Source organism: Ambystoma mexicanum, chromosome 14 (assembly GCF_040938575.1).
Source record: "Ambystoma mexicanum isolate Mex_15411 chromosome 14, UKY_AmexF1_1, whole genome shotgun sequence".
NCBI classification, from domain to species: domain Eukaryota; kingdom Metazoa; phylum Chordata; class Amphibia; order Caudata; family Ambystomatidae; genus Ambystoma; species Ambystoma mexicanum.
Genome location: NC_090940.1, coordinates 652,324,537 through 652,345,530, shown reverse-complemented (window position 1 = coordinate 652,345,530; position 20,994 = coordinate 652,324,537). Strand labels below are relative to the sequence as shown.

Here is a 20,994-nt window from a genome sequence, read left to right as displayed (position 1 = left end):
TGTAGGTGTTGGCAATAGTATTTCAGCACCTATCTCTTGAATGATTTTTTAGCTGATGTGAGGCAGTCCACCTGAAAGGTAAAGCAAATAAGGGAAGCAGTTGGCAACAAAGCTTTCTATTCTGGAATCCACCTTGTGCTGAATTTGATTTTACAAGGCGCGGGAGATGCGACTTCCGGCTGCTGCTTCGTCCGACAAGACGTTTGCAGATTGGCTGCAAGGAACGAAATGCATTCATTCTATTGGACGGTAGGCCAGGACCCGCCTACTAGTCCCGGAAGCCTACAAAGCCTGTGGGTAGCACGTGCGCAGTTGGCAAAGAGTGCTGTGCAAGAGTGCTGTCTCACAGTCTTCTAATCTGTGAGCCAGAGAGCAAGAGCCATGGTCATTTTATCAGCACCCATGACAGACCCACCCTACAACTCATTGTTCTTCTTTCCGATATTGCGGACACGCCAACAGGCTAAAACCCAGGTGAGTACAGCCCCCATAGCCTTAACCAAGCAGCCTAAATTGAATACTTCCCTGGTGTGGTCCCCGAGAGAACAGCAAAAGCACATAGCTGCATCAGGGGGCGGCACGTTGACCACATGGCTACATGACTCAAACACAGGGATGGAATACAGCAATCTGGCTGGGGTGCTTAAAAAAGGGTAAAAACACGCCGCTAACACCTGCCGGTGGGGCCAAGCGGATGGGCGGATTTGAATCACTTACCTGGTTCATCTATTACAACACTGGTCCCTCCCCTCGAAAATGTCAAGCTGGACCTTGCATTACAGATGCAGAAACTCTCCAGTCTGATTTGACTGAGCTGGATCCTACAGGTCCTTCCCTAGCAAAGATTCACTCCCTTAAAATGTTGGCAAAGGCCTCCTGTGTGGCATCCCAGCTAACAAAAGGAAAAAAATGTAACAGGAGCAGGGCAGGGTACCACCTCTGGAAACTATTTTACAAACACGAAAAAACAGCAGATTGCTGTCCTTCCAAATGTGCCCCCTGCTACGTGCTTCTTGGCTCCAATACAGCCTTGGTGGCCTGGCCTATAACCTATCCCCCTCTACTTGACACTTAGATTTATAGCTTGCCCAGAGATCAAAAGCACCATGTGTCTGACAGACCACCCAAGTGTCCCTGTCTGCACCCACATCCTGAAGGACTCCGGCTGACAAAATTAACATGGAGGGTGGCAGGAGGCCGGATACATTGCAGTTTGCGGTGCTGAACTACTCAAATCCTAGCGGGGTATCCTCCAAGGTAAATGTTAACTAATCTGATCTTCCAGCAATAAAGGCAAGCCAGCGGTTGATTTCGTTCTCGTCTGAGCAGGAAGGAGGTCTCCTGGATCCAAAAACAATGGCACTCCCCTCGCCAGACCTTCAGATTGACGCACCAATATTCTCCCCAAAATCCTTGAACAGGGCACACCAAGATCCAAACGCAGCACTGTTCCTGTTTGCAGAATCCTCTGTAGTACCCTTAGGGAACAATACAGACAATTAAGTCTACAAGTGGCAGGACAATTTCACCTTTGGTACAAGCCCGTACTACCCAGTTATAGTGGTAGCAGTAGCGGATCAGCCAGACTTATCTTAAGAGCAAATGAGCAGTGATAGGGATTAGACAAAGGACTACAATTACTGTGACTCAAACACTGACTCAAGGTTTCGGGTTAAAAAATATAAGTACATTTATTTTTAAACCATCTGTTCACAAAACACTTCACTTCTATTAAACAAAACCACACTCTAAATATACTACACACATCCAATTCCTTTGGTTTAGGTCAATTCAAGGTAAGTACATTAGGATTTGACAGACTGGAGTTGTGAAATAAAAGACATTGTTACCGGGGGTTAAGAAGCGCTCACTTTGACAGTAATGACAGTTTGGTCTTGCGAAAAAAAAAGCGTACCCGCGGAAAGAATTGTAACCGTAGTCACACACTTAGCACATTGAATAAAAACCAGGGAATAGTGGAGAAAAGTCACAGGCAATACTTTTGTCAAGGCATTAGCATCAGAGGACGTATTATAAAATACAGATAAAGTCAATAGGCCTGCACCAGTGTCAAATGGAGCAGAGCTCTGTTGTCGAAGATCAGACAGTTAGAACAGGTCAATATTAACGTTGCCAGGAGTACTTGGATATTGTCAAAGGTAGGCAAATGTTATAAGAGGGAAGGAAGAAAGGGCAAGCCTTCGGCAAAGAAAAGGGTCCACCCCGATTCCTCAAGGTCGGACGGAGGGAACAACCAAATGGACAGTACCTTATTCAAATGAAGAAAGCTGGTGCTACGGCAGTTGTCCCTGGTAGTTCCTGTAGACTTATGGTTCCTCAAGCTTGAGTCGTGGGGACAAGGACGATGTCTGCAGCGATCTGCACTACCCAAGGATGAGGCCAACAGCAGCAATGCAACAGTGAATAAAAGGTGCGCTCCTTTAAAACAGGAAAGGGCTCTTCCGATGGCTATCCGGACCACTACAACTTTGTGCAGCGATTTCGACCCAGAAGAGGATTGGTTGGTCCGACCAGGCTCAAGGGAAGAAGACTCCAGACTGGATCTTCTCTGTCGTTGAAGGGTAGATAGCTCAGGACTGCAGCAGGGCTTGACCGGGACTTGGAAGTTGCAGCAGCCGTCTTCTTCTCCGCTTCTCTTCGGTACTTGTAGTTCCAGTGGCGACTGACTTCCAGCTCAAGAGTCCTGCCGTTTATGCCAAAATGCCCCATTCACACAGCCTGGCTGTCAATCACACAGCGGGGGGGCGTGGGGGGGGGGTAGTCCAGCCCGGACAACCACCTCAGCCAAAGGACACAAAGTGCGACTTGGGTCTCCAAGGACACCTTGTGCAGGGGTTACTAAACCCCTCCCTCACATTCAGCCCACCTAGACACCCAGACGCCAAAGGAGGGCTTCTTCGTAGAAGCCCGCCAAAGGACGAACAAAGAAGGCAAACAGAGGAAACGAGTATGTGAACAGGCTCGTCCACAGGAATGAGAAAGGGCCCCACCACCCAGAGTCTGGATGAGCCACCCTGCTGGCAAAGAGCGGGCACTGCTTGTTTTCCAGGCTGGCAAACAAGTCCAAAGGGCGAGACCCCCCCCATTTCCTGAAGATTCTCGCCACCTGGGTGTCGTTCAGTGTCCATTCATGCAACAGACCTGCGTCCCTGCTGAGAGCCTGAACACCTGGCAAAAGGTAAGCGGTGATGTGAATCCCGTGAGCAATGGCCCAATGCCAGACTGCCTGAGCCTCCCGGGACAGGAGCTGCAAGTGTGCCACCCTGCTTGCACAGGTAAAACATTGTGGTGGTGTTGTCTGTCAGAATGCGGACCACTGTACTCTGAATAAGCGGCAGAAAAAACTTCAGAGCACAGTGTACTGCATTAAATTCCAGAATGTTGATGTGTAATGACACCTCCTGGAGAGACCATAAACCCTGAACCGGAAACTGGTCAAGGTGCGCACCCCAACCCAACTGGGACGCGCCCGTCATAACATACTGAAAATCCGGCTCCACTAGGGGCATGCCCTCACTGCCAGAGTGAGTCCACCACCGCAGACCCTGGAGAGGACCACCTTGTCAGAACAGGAACCGAGGCTCTGCGACTTCATGGAGGCGAGAAACTCCTCCACTGGCCTCAAACAGATGAAAATTCGGGATGAGAGGGATGCAGAACGGCATGGATCCGAGAAGAAACATGTACCCTTGGACCGTGACCGACGTTCCTGGCCCACACGAGGCAGCCCTGGAAATCAGCTTCTGAATTCTGTCGACTGACTGCGTCACCAGATTGAGCTGCGTGTGAAACTGGGCCCCTAGGAACACCAAGTCCCTGGAAGGCAGCAGACAAGATTTTGCGAAGTTGACCGCAAAGCACAGCCGCTGTAACAGGAGCATTGATGCCTGGAGAGACTCCGACGTCCTTTGAGGAGACGCTGCCCTGACCAACCAGTCGTTCAGGTACGGATTAACATTATGCCCCTCCCTGTGGAGGTGGTCAGCCACTGGAGCTATGCACTTGGTGAACGTCCTGAGAGCCGACTTTGGGCCAAACGGGAGAACCCTGCAACTGGTAATAATCATCGCCGACCACGAACCGTAGGAACCTGCAATGTTTGGGAAGCAGCGGGATGTGGAAGTAAGCGTCCTCGAGGTCCAACGACGCCAAGAATTCTCCTGGCCGGACCGAGCGTATGACGTCCTGCAGCGTTAGCATCTTGAATTTCAGGCGCTGCAGATTCTTGTTCAATGGCCGAAGGTCCAGAATAGGGCGCCACTTTCCATTTGGCTTTTAGATCACAAAATACCCAGAGTATACCCCCTGTCCTTGTTCCGACAGCGGGACTGGTTCTATCGCCCCTTTTAACAGCATCAGACACCCCTCCTGCCGCAAGATTGGTAGATGAGGCTGTCACACCTTCACTGGTGGAATAGGGAGTTGCGGGCGCAGAAACTCTGGGCGCCAGCACCCATCTGTCCGTGGTAATTAAATTCCACTCAACGACAGTGCGCCACCCTGCCCCCTAGTTGACTGCCTACATGGCAGTTATCACTGAGGTTTGGACTGCCGGCCCCTACTAGCTGAGGCCGCCGGACCCCTCTTCTGCTTCGCTCTAAAGTCCTTGTTCCTTTGCGTGGAATGGAAAAAACGTTGGAACCCTTGAGAGGAATAACTGGGGCGTCCATAGCCCCTGTCGCGGAAGCCTGCAAATCTGGCATTCCCTGAGGCTCCTCGAAATGCACAAAAGGGGCAGAAAGAGCATCCACTCTGCAGCGTTCCCAGTGATCTCGCCGTATCAGTCTTCCTTCATCCCTTTCAACGCCTCGTCAATTTTCGCCCCAAACCTCAGGCTGGAAATCAGTACAGCGCAGCCAGGCCTGCCTCTGGATAACACCATTGTTGATCCGTTTGAACCCTGACTCTGCCAGGTCCACCGCAATGTTAATGCTGTGGTTGGAGGCTTCCTCGCCTTAAACTTCTTCTCCAAGTGGCCTTTGACCGCGGGCTCTGAGAACGGGTGGCATCACGTGCACATACCCTCCTGCCACAAGTGATCCAATATGGGGACATAGAAGATCGCCTTCCGCCTCTTCCCCGTGTGATCAAATAAAAAAACAGTACTTGTGCTGCTCTTCCAGAGTAAGGCCAAACGACAGGCCTTTGCCATCATCGCATGAAAAACACCAAAATCATCCAGCGGAGAGGGCTGAGCCGGGCTGCTCGGGGGATCCACTTCTAGGTCAGTATCCCAGGTATCCGCCTCCACCGGGGCGACGACGATGCAGTCAACAGTCACGTGGAAAACCATCAGGATCAGAATCCACTAGCTCCCCTTCTAGACGGCCCCAGGGAGGGTTGAAACATACTGGAGACAGCACCGGCGCACCTGCCCCGCGGTCATCGAGGAATCCAGCCTAGTCGACGACAGAGCTCGTCACCACTGCCGATGAAGGAATAGAAGGCAGAACCACCACTGTCGACGGAGGGACTTCGGAAGACTAAACCCTCAGTGACGGAACAAAGGCCGCCACCAGCCTGGCCTTCTCCGGCAGAGCGGATCTCTTGGCCGTGGAGCTGGATTGATGTTTGGAAGGCTCACGGCCTCTAGAGGAACTGTGCCGCTCCTTCGACGACGATTGCTTTGTCGAAGAAGAGAACGCTCAAGACTTGTCAGCTGCCGAGGACTTGTGCGACAGCGTCGCCGACTTCTCCGGCCTGGCACTCACTTCCTTCGACTTTTCAATTCTGGGTGCCTTGTCCTGAAAGGGGCCACCCGACCCTCTACTCTGATGCACCGACCGGGATCCAAATGACTCACCACCTTTCCCCACCTCCGATGCCGGCCCTGCCGCGCCCTCGGGTGCGAAGATGACACCTTCTCTGCCGTAGTATAGGAACTGCCCCCAAGGGCCAAACCAACCTCCGAACCCGGGTAAATACCCTCAATCAGCCAGCAAATCAAACCGCTGATTGCGGTGTTAGGCAGAATCCTGTGCAGTTCCCTTAGGGAGCACTACAGAAGATTAAGACTACAGGTATGAGCAAGAACATCCCCTTTGGTATCAGTCTGTACCACAAAGATTTAGTTGGTAGCTGTGGCTAAGCAGTCAGACTTCTCTTAAGAGGGAGATGAGCAGTATTCAGGGTTTACACAATAGGACTCCAATACTATGCAGCAAGGAAACACTGACCAAAGCTTTGTATCAAAAAGAATATATATATTTATTTTACACACTCTGATGTTCACACACAAATCACTATTCTTTAAGTTAAAACAGTCAGAAAAAGTATAGCCAACTCCCTATTTAAATTGTAGACAAGTTTGAGCAAGAGTGAAAACTGAGCAAAACGGCACAGTCTCAACTAAGCAGCAATGGCACTAACAATTTCTTCAGAGGGAGGGAAAGAACAAGTTATACAGGTTTAGACTCTTAAACACACGAGGAACACTTCACAATTGGATTGTGAACAAGTTAAGCAAGGCAGCACTTTTAGCATCAACAGTACTTTGGAGAAAACCAAGCAAAATGGCACTCCAGCAATATGTAAAGGGGAAGGGAAGGTGGTTATAAGAGTTTTAGGTGCACCAACACATTTCTTGAAGAGAAACAATCTAGAGAAGGCAGTTGTAACAGATTTAGCCAGAGTCAAGAGGCTTGTGCCAGAGTCAGTGGTACAAGGCAAAGTGACTAGGTTCAAAATGTTCTAGTAGCTGCAGTCAAATCTTTGTTAAACGATTGAAAAGGTAGTTGCAGGACGTAGAAAGATAATGTTAGATGAAAAGGTGGCCAGCCCAGAAGGTAAGTAAAGGATTTAAAACACCTTTAGCAATAACCAATGAAACGGGAGGCCTGGCGGAACAATGTACCTTAAAAGTGGAAGAGGCTCCTGCGGTGGCGGTAGTTCCTGCAGTTCAGGAGATCCAGCAGGGGAAGAGAGGTTCTCGTCGTGGAGTAAGGTTCGAGTTACTGCACTGCCCAGGGATGAAACCAGCCGCGGTGCTGCCAAAACGGAATAAGAGGTACGCCCCTTTAAATCGCGGTCATGGTGGACGGGTGCCTGGCTATATGGTCTACTAGTGCTTGGCACTAGCGATTCGACCAAGGTAGGTCCTGGAAGGAGATTGGCGAACTGGTTGACCCCCACCAGCTCAAGGGAAGAAGACACTTGCAGGTGAACAGCTTCTTGAGTCATCAGAGAAAAGTGGTGAGGATCTGCAGCAGGGTTTCACTGGTGGTTCAGTCGTTGCAGATGTCTTTGGCTTCTCTCCTCTTCGGCTTCTTAGTTCCAGTGGCGACGTCTTGTCCTCCAGTCCTCAGGACTCTGCTTTTATGCAGCAAGACCCCCAATCATACAGGCTAGCTGTCACTCACACAGTGGGGTGGCTAACCTGGCGGAATAACACCCCCGACCTATCAGGGCAGAGTGCGACTTGGGTTGCCTAGGGAACCCTGTCCAGGGTGCCTATTCCCCCTCCCACACATCCTGTCTACCCCAGACTCTGTGGCGCCGAAAGGAGTGCTTCTGTGCAGAAGCCCGCCAAAAGGACAAACAAAGGATCCCCGACCTGGGTTAGGATTTCAGAGAAAGACATATTAAAGTTCTGGCAATAAAAACCTACTGAGTAAACTTAATATTAAAATAAACCGGCGGTATGTTAGAGGCTGTCAGTAAAAGTGGTAGCCTCGAACAATGGGCAAATCCCATAGGGAAATATTCACGGTCGAATATTTACGGTAGTAACCACTGCCACCAGCCAGAAACTTTTGAGAGAGGGACTGTACGGTACCCCCTCGAAAATGAACACTAGGGAAAAACCATTAACCCTTTCCAGTACTTCCATAGTAAGATGGGTTGTACTGGTTTAGTTCATAATTATTGACTAGTAAAGTCAATGGGGACTTTACATGCTCTGGGAGACAGTAATCAGTCCCAGGGTATGGAGTCTGTTTGGGGGTCGCTATGACACCCCTGTGGTACTGCACTGAGGGTGCTGTGTAACACACATGTAAAAAAGATGATTCCTATGAGGGTGAGAAAAACCCCATAGCCCACAAGCACCCAAGATAGCCTAAAACATCACTAGCAATCTGTCTAAGAGTGGGGAAAAAAGGGTCTCACTCTTAGCAGGAGAAAAAAAGAAACCCTTCAAATCCAGCAAATCTGCTGGGGGAATCTATAGGTAAGGGAAATTAGCCTTAGAAGAGAATTCTTCCTAACATGCGGTCCTTCAGCGTCTTCTGGGTCAAGCCTTGACAAATCTCAGTTGTCCGCTGAATGATTGGGATACAGGCACTAAAGACAGTCCACATGCTCATCCCCTTCATAGACGTTGAGGCCGCAGGTCTCACACAGCCGAAACAACGATTTCTTCGGGCCCACAGATAACATGCTGGGCCTGAAAAGACAACAGCAAAAGCCTGTGTAGAACTAAGCCATTTTCTCAAGAGAAAACACCAGGCGATTCCATCAATTTGGAGACGGTCGAAATCTGAAGCGAGGCCACGGGGGTGGGGCTATTCATACTAGACGTCCTATTGATGCAGCCTAAAGCACCCAAAAAGACGTTGATAAGACACTCAGTCTCAAAGTTTTCCATAGGAAAACCCTATGTTAAAGTTACTGAGGTTTTCCCAGCCTGACGGGAAATATTCACAGCATGTGAATCCGTGAAAGATCCAATGCTAGAGAAAGAAGTTGTCCCACCCACCTACGAAGGGGCCATCGCTAGGAAAAAAAACTAAACCAAATGTTGCCAAAAACAGAATCCCTAACCAGTCAAGGTCCTTTAGTAGAAATCTGAATCCTGCTAAAAGGCTCCAATGACCTATATGTGGTCCCTCGCGGCCTTCTACAAGGGCAAGAGTCCCCCCTGTGCTTCAAAACCCAACTAAGGAACTCTCAAAGAACTCGGATGAGTGTCAACTCATTCAACAAGGAAGATGATTGCCTCAACTCACCTATACGGTTGAATACGGAAAGTATCCTGGAGTGGAGGGACTATTACAACTCCCTCCTGCCTCTAAGATGGTTGAAACCACTGTTTCTGGTCTCCTTGACCCGCAAGTCCCACTACTGAGACCTCAACAACTACCTGACGATGCACAAAGAGTCGTTCTTAACACCAATAATCCATCCTTTTCACAACTGTAAATTATAAATGATAGCATGTGCCAAACTTAAACAGAATTTGTGACAATTAGCCTGCAACACATCTAGATAGGATTGTAAATGATAGCAGGTGCCACACTTAGCTCGAACCATGATTGTTAGACACTTCTCAAACTAGACAGTGATGCCAATAACCAATCCACTAACAATTTCAACCCTCTGCATACACCTCTCAAACTCTCACCAACCACAACCCTATATCACAACAAACCACACACACTTCACTACATCGCAACAACAAAACAAAAGGCACATACACTCGCACAACAGCATACAACATCTACCGACCAGAAAACACCCCAAGCCCAGCGAACAGTGTTAACCGTGTTGAGGCTGCCAACGGCACATTGCGCTCTTGCACTTTTCCCCACTTATTCCCACTAATTCACCCCTTCCCTTTTCAGAGCAGCCAGAGCGCCAGGGGACCACTCCTGTGGTGATAGTGCACGGTACAAATATCCTTTAACATGAACAACTGAGTCCACCATTTTTGACGTTGGCAGAGCAAAGAAGTCAAACTTTACTTAAAGTAGAGCCTTCACCCTGCCAGAGACCTATTCCCCATCGGCTTAGCGGTGATCACTTGCCGCAGTGCTATATAACGGGGCAAGAAAGGTCTCTGGGGTTCTGTTCTTAAGTTTTCTTCTTACTTATCTAATCAAACCTTTTCTGTCTCCTGAGGTGGCATGACTTCTGCTCCTCTTTCTCTTGATCACGGTGTCTCTTTCAAGGGTTAGTTCTGGGCCCTTTTCTATTTTCTCTATACACTTCACTACTTGCGCCTGTAATTTCTTCCTTTGAACTATCGCATCACTTCTATGCTGACGATACTCAGCTCTTTCACGTCTTTCACTCCTGATATTCACCACACTCGTTCAAAATGTCTTTCTGCCATCCAATCTTGGATGGCTTCTCATTTCCTCACTTTAAATACAGGGAAGACTGAGGTCTTATTTTTTCCTGCTAACACTCTCTCCACATCCCCCTCTGTTTATTTCTTTTCCTCCCTCCATTCTTCCTATTTCTCCTACTGCGCGTAACCTTGGTCTTTATTTGGATTCTAATCTTCCTTTCGCTTACCACATTTCTCTCATCTCGTTCCCGTCGCTTTCATCTCCATAATATTTGCATAGTTAGTCCCTTTCTCACCTTTCATGCCACAAAACTATCTCCACTAACTTTTTGGCCTTCCTTGCTCATGTCTTGCTCCTTTCAAATAAATATATCACTTCTATGAGTATACTCAGTCTTCTTCCGTATCAGGACTCAATCTCTCCATCTCTTGTCTCTCCTGGTTGGCTACCCTTTCATTCCAAACTTAAATATTACTCTGTTTAGTTTTTAAATCTCTTCATGGGCTTGCCCCTGACTATCTTGCTTCTCTTCTTTCTATACTCTGTCTCGTTATCTTTGTTGCTCCTGTCTTTTCAGGCTGAATGTCCCCTTTGTTCTTTTCAGCTCTTTGCTCCTTCATTGGAACATGCTCCCCCTGTCTTTGTTCCATTATTATTTACTCTTTGTTCTGCTCTTCTTTGAAAACGCACCCGCTTCATTGCCCTTGGTTATCTGTTACCGGAAGTGTTTGAATTGTTGACAACCACTATATATCATTCCTTTGTACAGTTTTTATCTATGTAAGGTGCTTTGGACAAACGCGCTATATAAAGTACAATAAAAATACAAATACAAGACTATGATCCCCATGTAACGTTCATGCATCCCCACAACTTGAAGCCCAGTCAAGAAAATATAACGGGACGATATCAGGCCATGGCCTGATATTGAAGATATGAATGTCAGACTGTTATATACTATCCCAGTGCTACGGCTGGTGAGATCTGAAGACAATCGTAGAATTTCCACAAGAAAGTAAAACCAACAGTCATCCTACACTTGAGATCAAATTATATCAGGGGCTCAATACTGGAGATGGCTCACCTACTCCTACTGCTGGGCTTTGAATGCGCTGACGTAGCTTCTAAGAAAAGTTGATCTGTCTTTTACCGGCCACATACACTCTAATCGTCTTACCGAGACTACTAATGAAGACCCCACGGGATGTCTATTCAACATCCTCGTGATCCAATAAACAAGGAAGCCAATCTGGTGGCCAACAGGAAACACAACGAAGGAACATTGGGACTTGTCTCCAGGAAATGCCAACCCCAATTAGCATTACAGTCCCTAAAAACAGAGCAGCGAGAGATGTGTCCATCGTGTGAGACAGTGAAACAAATCAGACAAATCTACCTTTGGCCTAGCCCCTAGTGGGCAACTATGCATCAGTCTTAAACAACCTCCTAGGGGGTGTGTGGATCACTATGCCCCCCCTCGCTCTTATATCTCAGGGCCTTTATCATTACAGAGTCATTACCCATTATTATGGAATCATTACCCATTTAGGGATTAGTTATCCATCATTGCATCTTGTTTAGTTATCCACCATACATTCTGATTAGTACTGATTAGTAGTGACATTAGACTATCCACATTATTCTGCCACTTTGTATGCATCTGCAATGAGATTATAGAATGAGGCCTGTTCTATTTCAAGTGCCATGTAGAGACACATGTTATATTTGTAGAGATATGTTATGTATTATGTACGCATTGTAGAGAGATGTTAGGCAGAATCCACTGCAGTTCCCTTAGGGAGCACTACAGCAGATTAAGACTATAGGTATATGCAATAAATTCCCTTTGGTATCAGTCTGTACCACAAAGATTTATTTGGTAGCTGTGGCTGAGCAGTCAGACTTATCTCAAGAGTAAGATGAGCAGTATTCAGGGTTTACACATTAGGACTATAGTACCATGATTCAAGGAAACACTGACCAATCTCAAAAAATCTCGAATTTTCACCTTTTATGTTTTTGGTGCAAATCTACCATGCAATGCAATAACTATAATCCTTACAGGCTTCTAATGCAAGCAGTCTAATGCCACACGATTCCTCTCCATTCCACACCATACTTCAAACTCTCTCTCTAACACAGACCCTGTCTGATTAGCCCAGCTATCATGTCATCCAAAGCTTTGTGAGCGAGTCTGTTCTAATTCCCCATGCACATGTCTTATTCAGCAATACTCCCCCTTTTCCATGTTTTGCTCTGTCAGTCTGGTCACTCGAACTGCCTCAATGCCTCTGCCAAACTCTCGAACTCTGCTCTCATCAGAATGCTTCCCCAAGCTTCCGAACTCCCAAAGCCATTGGATTATGCCGCACCAAAAAACACTTCTCCCTCAATGGCAACTTCCTTTCATTCGCCTCGCGATCTCATGCCAACCAAAAACGTCTCTCCAAGTCATCTCCATCTAAAAAAAATCCAATCTCCTCACCTCTCATACTGTTCAATGACGTATACAAATCCATGGTTACACTCGTTCTCTCCAAGCTAAAATGCCTCTCTTTCTGTCTGACAGTGTTTCTAAATATTAGCAGTGCCTAAAAGTCTGTGATGCATTTACTTGTACTTTTCAATCATTGCGTGTTCTGGTCATCATGACATTTTCTACATATCTATACCATATCTCCCTTCTTCCTTACCAAACACCATCTCCTCATATGTCTCCATTCAAATCCCTCTCTCCTTCTGCCCGTCTCTGCCTACACAAGCTCTCCCTCTCTCCATGGCGCTGCCCACCCCCACCTTCCCTCTGTCTGCGAAGCACAACCCACGCCCTGATGAGACACAATGCCTGCTCCCTCTCGGACAAAGGTCGTGTTATCGGTCTGCCAAGCAAACTGTTTACACATACTTGTACACTGTAAATTATAACAATCTCTCCGCACTCCGTGGCGCTTCTGTGTGTCTCAGAATGGCTTTATGCTTTCTCTATTCTCAAATGTAGTGCCTAACACATTCATTCATACCAAGCACCATACTCAAAGCTCAATGCATATTCTAAGTGCACACTCAATGTGTGTCTCTTGTTAGGGAGAATTCTCTTCTATGGCTAATTTCCCTTACCTATAGAGTCCCCCAGCAGCTTTGCTGGATTTGAGGTTTTTTTTCTCCTGCTAAGAGTGAGACCCTTTTTCCCCACTCTTAGACAGATTGCTAGTGTGTGTTTTAGGCTATCTTGTGTGCTTATGGCCTATGGGGTTCTTCTCACCCTCATAGGAATCATCTTTTTACATGTGTGGTACACAGCACCCTCCATGCCGTACCACAGGGGTGTCGTAGCTACCCCCAAACAGACTCCATACCCTGGGACTGACTACTGTATCCCAGGGCATGGAAAGTCCCCATTGACTTTACTAGTCAATTCTTATGAACAAAACCAGTACAAACCATCTTACTATGGCGGTACTGGGAAGGGTTAATAGTTTTTCCCTAGTGTTCATTTTCGAGTGGGTACCCTACAGTCCCTCAAAAGTTTCTGGCTGGTGGCAGTCGTTACTACCATAAATATTCAACTGCAAATATATTCCTATGGGATTTTCCCATTGTTGGAGGCTACCACTTTTACTGACAGCCTCTAACATACCGCCGGTTTATTTTAATATTAACTTTACTCCGGTAGGCTTTTATTGCCAGAACTTTGATTTAATTTCTTTCTCGTGTCTTTCTCTATAGTCCTAACCCAGGTCGGGGATCCTTTGTTAGTCCTTTTGGCGGGCTTCTGCACAGAAGCCCTCCTCTAGGCGCCACTGAGTCTGGAGTAGACAGGATGTGTGGGAGGGGGAATAGGCACCCTGGACAGGGTTGCCTACGCAACCCAAGTCACACTCTGCCTCGATAGGCTGGTGGGTTCTCCCACCAGGAGTGCCACCCCACTGTGTGACAGCTAGGCTGTATGAATGGGGGTCTTGCTGCATAAAAGCAGGGTCCCGAGGACTGGAGGACAAGACGTCGCCACTGGAGCTAAGAAACCGAAGCACAGAGAAGCTGAAGACATCTGCAACGACTGAACTACCGGTGAAGCCCGGCTGCCAATCGCCTTCCAGGACCTGCCTTGATCGAATCGCCAGTGCCCTGCACTCAGACCGAACAGCCAGGCACCCGTCCACCACGACCGCAATTTAAAGGAGCGTACCTTTTAATCCGCTTCGGCTTCACGGCGGCTGGCTTCTTCCCTAGGCAGCGCAGTAACTCAAACCTTCCTCCACGACAAGAGCCTCTCTTCCTCTGCTGGACTGCACGAACTGCCAGGAACCACCTACACTGCAGGAGCCGCTTCCACTTATTCAGGTACATTGTTCCGCCAGGCCTCTCGTTTCGAGGGGTACTGCTAAAAGGTGGTTGAAATCCTTTACCTACCTCCTGGGTTGGCCGCCCCCATCAACTAACATCTTTTACCTTCTGCACCCTCATTTTGAATCGTTAAACCATAGACTTCACTGCAGCGACTAGAACCATTTCATCCTGGGCCCATTGCCCTGTACCACTAACTCTGGCACAGGCCTATTGACTTTGGCGAAATCTGTTACAACTGCCTTCATTAGATTGATTTTCGTCCTCAACTGTGTTGGTGCGCCCTCTACTCTTATAACCACTCTTCCTTCCCTCTTAAGCATTGCTGAAGTGCCATTTTGCTCGGTTTTCACCTATGTATGACTATTGCTAAAGTGCTACCTTAACTAACTTGTTCACAATCCACTGGGGAAGTGTTGCTCGTGTGTTTAACAGGTTAATTCTGTAGAACTTGCCCTTTCCCTCCCTTTTGAGAAATTTCTAGAGTGCCATTTTTGCTTGGGTGACCCTGTGCCATTCTGCTCAGTTTTCACTCTGGCTCAAACTGGTCTATAATTTAAATAGGGAGTGTGTATACTTTTGACTGTTTTAACTTACAGTGACAACTGTGATTTATGTGTTGAACTAGGTGTGTAAAATATATATATTCTTTTTAATACAAAGCTTTGGTCAGTGTTTCCTTGAATCATAGTACTATAATCCTAATGTGTAAACCCTGAATACTGCTCTTCTTCCTCTTGAGATAAGTCTGACTGCTCAGCCACAGCTACCAACTAAATCTTTGTGGTACAGACTGATACCAAAGGGAATTCATTGCATATACCTATAGTCTTAATCTGCTGTAGTGCTCCCTAAGGGAACTGCAGTGGATTCTGCCTAACATCGCTCTACAATGCGTACATAAGGAACAAGTTACTTACCTGTAACTGTTGTTCTCCAGCATGGGTCTGGCATGGATTCACATGCTCATGAATATTCCCCGTCGTCAGGCTGGGAATCCTCGGTAAAGAAAAAACCAGTATCAGTTTCGTTTCTGATCTGTCTTTCGTAGTAATAACCAATCACTGGTCTCTGCGTCATACTGACCACAGCCAATGACTGCCCTCTACCTAAGCACCGCCTCTGGCAGCCATCTTCAGATTTGGAAGCACGTGAAGTGGCAGTATGACCAAGTGAAGAGCCGCAGAGGGGTAGGCGGGAGGGTTCGCATGTGAATCCATGCCAGACCCATGCTGGAGAACAACAGTTACAGGTAAGTAACTTGTTCCTTCTCCAGCATGGGGTCTGGCATGGATTCACATGCTCATGAATAAAGAATAAATAGCAGTACACACATGCACAACCACGGGAGGTGGCAAAGGCTCAACATTAAGCATCACATCAACTCAACATTAAGCATCTTACCTCCTCACCAGGCTCACCTCAGGCGAACAGGTTGCGCAGCACTGCTTGGCCGACCCTGGACTCCTCCCTGGAATCCTGGTCGACGCAGTAGAATTTCGTGAAGGTGTGCGTCGACCTCCACGTAGCAGCCCTGCATATGTCCAGCAGGGGCACACCAGATAGGAACGCCGTGGTAGCTGCGATCGCTCTGGTGGAATGGGCTCTCGGACGGCCAGGCAGCGGTCGGTTTGCCAACCGGTGACAGCACATGATACAGCCGGAGAGCCATCTGGAGATGGAAGCCTTCGAGAGAGCCTTCCCCTGATTGACAGGTCCAAAGTTCACAAAGAGTTGTGACGTCTTCCGAAAACCCTTCGTGCGGTCCACGTAGAACTTCAGCGCTCTAGCTACATCCAGCGAGTGCAAAGTCCTCTCAGCCGGCGACGAAGGCGACGGGAAGAACACAGGTAACACCAAGGGTTCGTTGAGATGGAAGTCCGACGGTACCTTGGGCATGAAGGAGGGGTGCGTCCTGAGCACTAACCTCGTGTCGTGGAAAGTCAAGTACGGGGCCTTGCAGGAAAGGGCCTGGATCTCTCCCACTCGTCGTGCGGAGGTGATGGCCACAAGAAAAGCTGTTTTCCACGATAGAAACTTCAACGGGGCCGAGTGCAGAGGCTCGAACGGAGGTCCCATGAGCTTGGTCAGCACCACGTTGAGCTCCCACGCCGGGGCCGGAGCCTTCACCGGCGGGAACGATCTGAACAGTCCCTTCATGAACTCTTTCACCAGACGATGAGACCACAAGGACGTCCGCCCCGTGGTTCTGGTGTATCGGGAGATCGCAGCAAGATGAATCTTGATGGACGCGTGTGCCAGACCAGCTTTGGCCAGCGTCAGCAGGTACGGCAGTACTTGGGGGGCCGTAATCCGTAGAGGGTTAATCTTCTGTGCGTGGCACCAGACAGAGAACCTCTTCCATTTGTGTCCGTAGCATTTAAGAGTCGAGGACGCCCTGGCCTTTGCAAGAACCTCTCTGCAATCGGCCGGTATGTCGTATCCTCCAAACTCTAGCGCTGCAGGAGCCAGGCCTGCAAATTCAGCGACTTCGGGTCGTGGTGGAGGATGGCGCCTCCTTCCCTGGAGAGTAGATCCGCGTCCGCCGGCAGCTTGATCGGCGGGGACGCTGACAAGTCCAGAAGGTCCGGGAACCATATCTGCCTCGGCCACGCAGGTGCGACGAGGATCATGCTGCACCGTGACCTCTTGAGCTGGTTGACGAGCCGGATTAGCAGAGGCAAGGGAGGGAACGCGTAGAGGAACAGGCCCTCCCAGGGGAACGAGAAAGCATCGCCCATGCTCCTCGTCTGGGGAAACCTGCTGGCGAACCTCCGGCACTTGGTGTTCGTCGCCGTCGCGAACAGGTCGATCTGGGGTGTGCCCCACCGTCGGAAGAGGCGATCCACCAGATCCTGGCGTAGTTCCCACTCGTGGCACGAGCGCAGCTCCCTGCTGAGTGAGTCGGCGATGGTGTTTTTTATCCCTGCCAGATGAAACGGCACCAGAAAAATCCCTTGGGCAACGGCCCAATGCCCAATGCCACAGGTCCTGCGCCTCCTTGGACAGCGCTGGGGACCTGGTTCCGCCCTGTTTCCTGATGTAAAACATGGTGGTGGTGTTGTCGGTGAAGATCCTCACCACCTTGCCCTTGAGGGACGGAAGGAAGGACCTGAGGGCCCAAAACACTGCACGGAGCTCCAGGACGTTGATATGCAGGGACTTCTCCGTGCGTGCAGATTTTCGGTGTGCGCTCCCCACCCTTCCAGGGAGGCATCCGTGGTCACGGTCTCCTGGTGGGCTGGGGTCTGGAAGTCCATGCCCGCCGTCAAATGCGCGCGGGTGCCCCACCACCGTATCGCTCGTCGCAAACTCTCGTCGAGCTTGATCCTTTCCTCGAAGCTGCCCGTCGTCTGGATCCAGCGCGCATCCAGGAATTCTTGCAACGGGCGCATCCGGAGCCTGCACATGGGAATGAGGTAGATGCAGGAAGACATCATCCCGAGGAGGGACTTGATGGACCTCACTTTGGCCGCGTCGGCCACCAACATCCGTTGCACCTTGCCCAAGATGGTCCTGGTCCTCTCCTCCTGTGTCGAGCCTGGCTCCCAGAAACAGTGCGACTTGCGCGGGCACCAGGTGGGATTTGGCGTAGTTCACGGAGAATCCCAGGTCCGTGAGGAGTTGGACGGTCCTTGCCGTGTGGACCACGGCGAGCTCCCTCGTCTTGGCGCGGATGAGCCAGTCGTCCAGGTAGGGGTAGACGTGAATCCCCTCGCGGCGCAGCTGCGCCGCCACCGGTGCGAGGCACTTGGTGAATACACTGGGTGCCGACCGTAGTCCAAAGGGAAGGGCTTTGAACTGGTAATGACGCCCTTGGACCACGAATCTGAGGAATTTGCGGTGCCCCTTTAGGATGGGAATGTGGAAGTAGGCATCCTCCAAATCCAACGACGATAGGAAGTCTCCTTCCTCCAGCTGACCCAGGACGTGCTGGAGGGTGACCATCCGGAACTTCTGCGCCTTGATGAACTTGTTCAGACGTCGCAGGTCCAGGATGGGGCGCCATCCTCCCGTCTTCTTCTTCACAAGGAAGTATCTCGAGTAGACTCCGGAGCCCCGAAGCCTCTTTGGGACGAGTTCGATGGCGCCCTTTCTGAGCATCGCCTTTACCTCCAGGAGAAGTTGAGGGACGTGAAGTTCTTTCCTGGCCACGGGGGGGACGCGCGGGCACCTTCTTTGAAACTCGAGCGCGTGGCCCCGGGCCAGGGCGTCCAGCACCCAACGGTCGGTGGAGATGGACTCCCACACGCTGACGAAGCCCGCCAGCCGGCCTCCCACCGGGGTGCTTCGGTGGGGGCCAGACCCCACGGCCGGTTCAATCCTGCTTGGGCGCGGCCTTGCCGCCTTGACCTCCTTGGCGACGACGGCGGGGTCCGCTAGACTTGCCTCGTCCTCTGTAGGCCTCTTGCGACGACGAGCGGGCCGCTTGACGGTATGAAGCGAAACCGCCGCCGGAACATTTGGAGGCGCCCTTGCCTCCGCCGCTCCGAAAGGGCGTCCGTCGTTGCAGGACTCCAAGGGCCCGGGCCGTCTCAGTATTCGCCTTGATGGCCTGAAGGGAATCGTCCACTGTCTTCCCAAACAGGTTGTTCCCGTCGAAGGGCATGTCCAGGACTCTGGTCTGGACGTCCTGCCGGAAATCCGTAGCTTTGAGCCATCCACGACGTCGAAGGCAAACGCCGTTGCCCAGCTGGCGGAACCCGGTGTCGGCGATGTCCGTCGCCACGGTGATGGCGTGGTCCGAGGCCACCTCACCTTCCTGCAGGATCTCCAGGGCCTCCGCCCTCTTGTCGTCCGGCAGAAAATCCAGCAGGGGAGCTATCTTGTACCAGAGCTCCCTGTCATAGCGGGCCACGATAGCCAAGGCGTTGGCCGCTTTAATCGTCGTCGCTGCCGACGAGATGACTCTACGTCCCATAGCATCCAATTTCTTTCCCTCGCCGTCCGGCGGGGAAGTCGATGTGGAGGCCGCACCCCCCCCCGCTTTCTTCCTGGCTGCCGCGGAGACGACGGAGTCCGGGGTAGGCTGCGCCCGGAGGCACAGGGGGGCCGTGTCCGGGACCCGGTACTTTTTCTCGTACCGGTCTCTTCTAGCTGGCGTCGTGGAAGGGTTCTTGAGGAGGGAAAGGCCCTCATCCCAAATGTCGTCCAACAGAGGCACTGAGAGGACCGTCTTCCTCTTGGCCTCGCGCCGCTGATAAAGGAAGCCTTCCTTTTTCTTCTCCTCAGGGCAGAGTTGGAAAAGCTCGGAAGCCCTGGAGATCATGGAGTGGAGAGATCCGATCTCGTCGGGCGGAGAAGCCCTGGTGGGAGGCGACGACGGAAAATCCTCGTCGTATGCCTCGTCGTCCGTACCCGTCGCTGCCGTGTCAGTCCCCGTATCATCCCCTCGGGTGGACGGGGAGGAGGGCTGGAAGGGGCGCGACGGTTGAAAAGGAGGTGGTGGATGGATCCTTCTTTTCTTGGTAGGGGGAACACCAGAAGGTCCCGGTTCTGGATCCCCCGACGGGAGAGGTTCCTCCGTCGGTAACGGTAGCCTCGTCCTTATCTCGGAGCATAAGGACTGTATGGCCAACAAAATGGCCGCCGAGTTGTCTTGCGGCGCTGGCAGAGGGGAATCCGACGGGCGAGCAGGGGCCCCGTCGGTATCCTCAACGATGTCGTCGTCACCTGCGTCGGGGTCCATTCCGACGGGCTGGCCTTCTTCCACGCCTAGGCCGTGGCTTAAGACCTCGATCAGCTCCTCTTCTGAGGTTGAGGCCGAATCTCCGACGACGCCCTGCCCCCCCTTCTTCTTCCCCACGGAGGGTTTCACGGGGGTCCTATCGATGGGCACAAAGGAAGACTCCCTCCGAGGAGGCAGGGAGATTCTGGGCCCTGAGGTCGCCACCAATGGTGCAGCCACCACAGGCTGAGCCAGGGCCGCCGCAACCGTTTCGATAGAGGGCTTGGTCGGATGGATCAAGGCCTTCACCACCTTAGGTGCGCTCACCGCCTTATCCTTGAGGGAGGGGGCACTGCCACGCTCCTCCTCTGCCTTAGAGCTCGACCGGGGCCTCTCCAGGAGCTTCGCCGGGTGCTCGGCCTTCCTCTTACCCGACCCAGAGCGTTGGCTCGTGGTTGATGGTGCCGGGGAGGGTGCGCCCTGCCTGGCGCCCGTAGAGCCCGACCGTTCGGCGCTCCCGGTGCCAGCGGACTCGCGGTGCTTGGCCTTATGTTGGGCCCCCGTCGCCGGGGCGCCCTCAAAGGTCTTAGAAGACCGCTCGGATTTCTTCTTCTTCTCGCCAGACGGGCTCTTACCCTCCAGCCAGTTGGCGAGACGTTGATGGCGGTCCTTCATGGTCCGTTCCGACATGTTGCCGCAAAACGCACAGTCCTTCTCCACGTGCGTCTTGTCCTCATGAAGGCAGTAAAGGCAGAAAGAGTGTTCGTCCTCCTTGAAGACGTTTTGCAGCTGGCATCCAGGGCAGACCCTGAACAGCTTTCCGGGCATCGAGCTTCCCTTCTCCTGGGCCATCTCCGAGACCGGGCCTGAGAAGCTTCTGGATTCCTCCGAAGTGTAGCTCGACGAAATCTTCACCCTTGAGGGGCACAGATGAATCCGACACGGGTCCCC

General features: G+C 50.9%; 1 protein-coding gene across 1 annotated transcript in view; it reads right to left on the bottom strand.

Annotated features, from left to right (window-relative positions):
• Window positions 1-20,994, bottom strand: part of TDRD9 (tudor domain containing 9) — a 2,559,831-nt gene that overhangs the window by 1,959,241 nt on the left and 579,596 nt on the right. The window lies entirely within an intron of this gene.